General features: G+C 37.9%; 1 non-coding gene across 1 annotated transcript; it reads left to right on the top strand.

Annotated features, from left to right (window-relative positions):
* The first annotated feature begins 1,932 nt into the window (after positions 1–1,932).
* On the top strand, positions 1,933–2,039 carry LOC128287348 (small nucleolar RNA R71). The gene has a single exon (XR_008278048.1). It is a non-coding gene; the product is annotated as a small nucleolar RNA R71 (small nucleolar RNA).
* The last annotated feature ends 224 nt before the right edge of the window (positions 2,040–2,263 follow it).

Genomic DNA, 2,263 nt, shown 5'->3' with positions numbered 1-2,263 from the left:
CAATTTTACCAAAATAAGGTTTGATTCGAGTATTATTTACCTTGAAAGTTTTGAATTCGGTATGTGTTACCTCGACTGTTATATGTAGGAAGGTATTCAATACTGTGAAGGGAATCGATCCATTTGTATTATGATCTGAAGTAGCTATTCGAGGGTCCTTTTCATGTAACAATACTTTTTCCCCAACCTTAAATTGCTTTGTTTCATCCCTACGCTTATCGTGGTGTCGCTTTGATTCATTGTATGCTTTTGGTTTCTGCTTGACATTTATTCGCCTTTTCTCTAGTTCATTGATCTGAAGCCTTTGTTCTTCATGAGTCGCTCTATTTTTGTTGCATGGATTAGAATGAGGCTCTATCATATTCTTCCCAGGGGATTCCTGCAAAGAAGTTTGCACCTTAACATTACTTGAGTTAACAGAACCTAAACAATCGCCTCGATTACTAGATATATTAGCAGAATCGCGAGCTTGAAGTTTAATCGTGTCATCTCCTATACGAAGTATCCATTCACCTATGCCAACATCTATGATAGTTCTAACAGTTGCTAAAAAGGGCCTTCCTAAAATTAAAGGTACGCCACTATCTTCATCCATGTCTAGAACAACAAAGACAACTGGAAATATAAATTTATCAATTTTGACAAGCACGTCTTCAATGATACCCCTAGGAAATCTAATTGTTTTATCTGCCAATTGAATGCTCATCCTAGTTTGTTTGGGTTTCCCAAGACTGAGTTATTTAAACATTTTATAGGGCATGACATTAATGCTCGCCCCTAGATTAGCCAACGCATTCTTAATATTTAAACTACCAATTAAACAAGGAATAGTAAAACTCCCTGGATCTTTCAGTTTGTTGGGTAACTTATTTTGTAAAATGGCTGAGCATACTGCGTTTAGCTCCACGTGTGACGAATCATCTAACTTTCGTTTATTTGCTAAAAGTTCCTTTAAAAATTTAACTGCGTTTGGCATCTACGAAAGAGCTTCAATAAACGGTGACTTAATATGTAATTTTTTTAATAATTTAAGGAAGTTGTCGAATTGTTCGTTTGTATGGTCTTTCCTTGTCGCATTGGGGTATGGCACGCGAGGTTTATACTCTTCGATTACATCAACCTTACCGTTATCTACCACATTGTCTTGCTTCAGTTTCGGTGCATCTTCAACTAACCCTTCATCATTGTGCATAGTAATGGCATGAAGTTGCTCCCTTGGGTTAGTTTCAGTATTACTTGGTAGGCCACCTTGTGGTCGTTTAGAGTTCAACTTAACAAACTGTCCTATTTGAGTTTTGAGCCCTTGAATCGAAGCTTGCTAATTTTTAGGTGCTGTTTCGGTATTCTAAAAATGAGTTTCTGACACCGAGATGAATTTTGTGAGCATCTCTTCAAGGTTCGGTTTCTTCTCTTGTTGGTAAGATGGTTGTTGAACTTGGAGGATGTTGTGGTCTTTGATTTCCTTGACCACCCCACGAGAAATTGGGATGGTTCTTCCAACCGGCATTATAAGTGTTACTATACGGGTTATTTTGAGGTCTAGAATTATTACCCATATAGTGGACTTGTTCCTTTTCGGTGCTAGAGTTGAAGGATGGATAATCTGTGTTGTGTACTCCTCCTCCGTTTGAATCACACCTCATCACTGGATGTACCTGAGTAGAACCATACAAACCATCAATCTTTTTATTTAAAAGTTCTACCTGGTTAGATAGCATAGTGACCGCATCGAGGCTGAAAACACCAGCTGCTTTTGTCGGCTTTTTTCTCATGACTTGCCACTGATAATTATTCAGTGACATCTCTTCAATAAATTCGTAAGCGTCTTCATGTGTTTTGTTGTTTAAAGTTCCATCGGCAGCTGCATTGATCAGTTGGCTTGTTGAAGGGTTCACACCGTTGTAAAAAGTCTGAACTTGCAGCCATAGAGGTAACCCATGGTGAAGGCACCTTCACAATAAATCCTTGTATCTCTCCCATGCGTCATAAAGAGTTTTTAAATCCATCTATACAAAAGAAGAGATATCATTCCTCAATTTAGCCGTTTTAGCTGGTGAAAAATATTTAAGTAAAAATTTTTCGGTCATTTGTTCCTAAGTGGTGATTGACCCTTGTGGTAACAAGTTCAACCACTGTTTAGCCTTATTCCTTAATAAAAAGGGAAACAACCGAAGGCAAATGGTATTGTCAGAAACACCATTAATCTTAAAGGTGTCGCAGAATTCCAAAAAATTTGCTAAACGAGTGTTTGGATCCTCGTCCT

The sequence above is a fragment of the Gossypium arboreum genome, chromosome 13 (assembly GCF_025698485.1).
Source record: "Gossypium arboreum isolate Shixiya-1 chromosome 13, ASM2569848v2, whole genome shotgun sequence".
NCBI classification, from domain to species: Eukaryota; Viridiplantae; Streptophyta; class Magnoliopsida; order Malvales; family Malvaceae; genus Gossypium; species Gossypium arboreum.
Note: the sequence above shows the minus strand (reverse complement) of the source record. Positions and strands in the feature narration are given on the sequence as shown.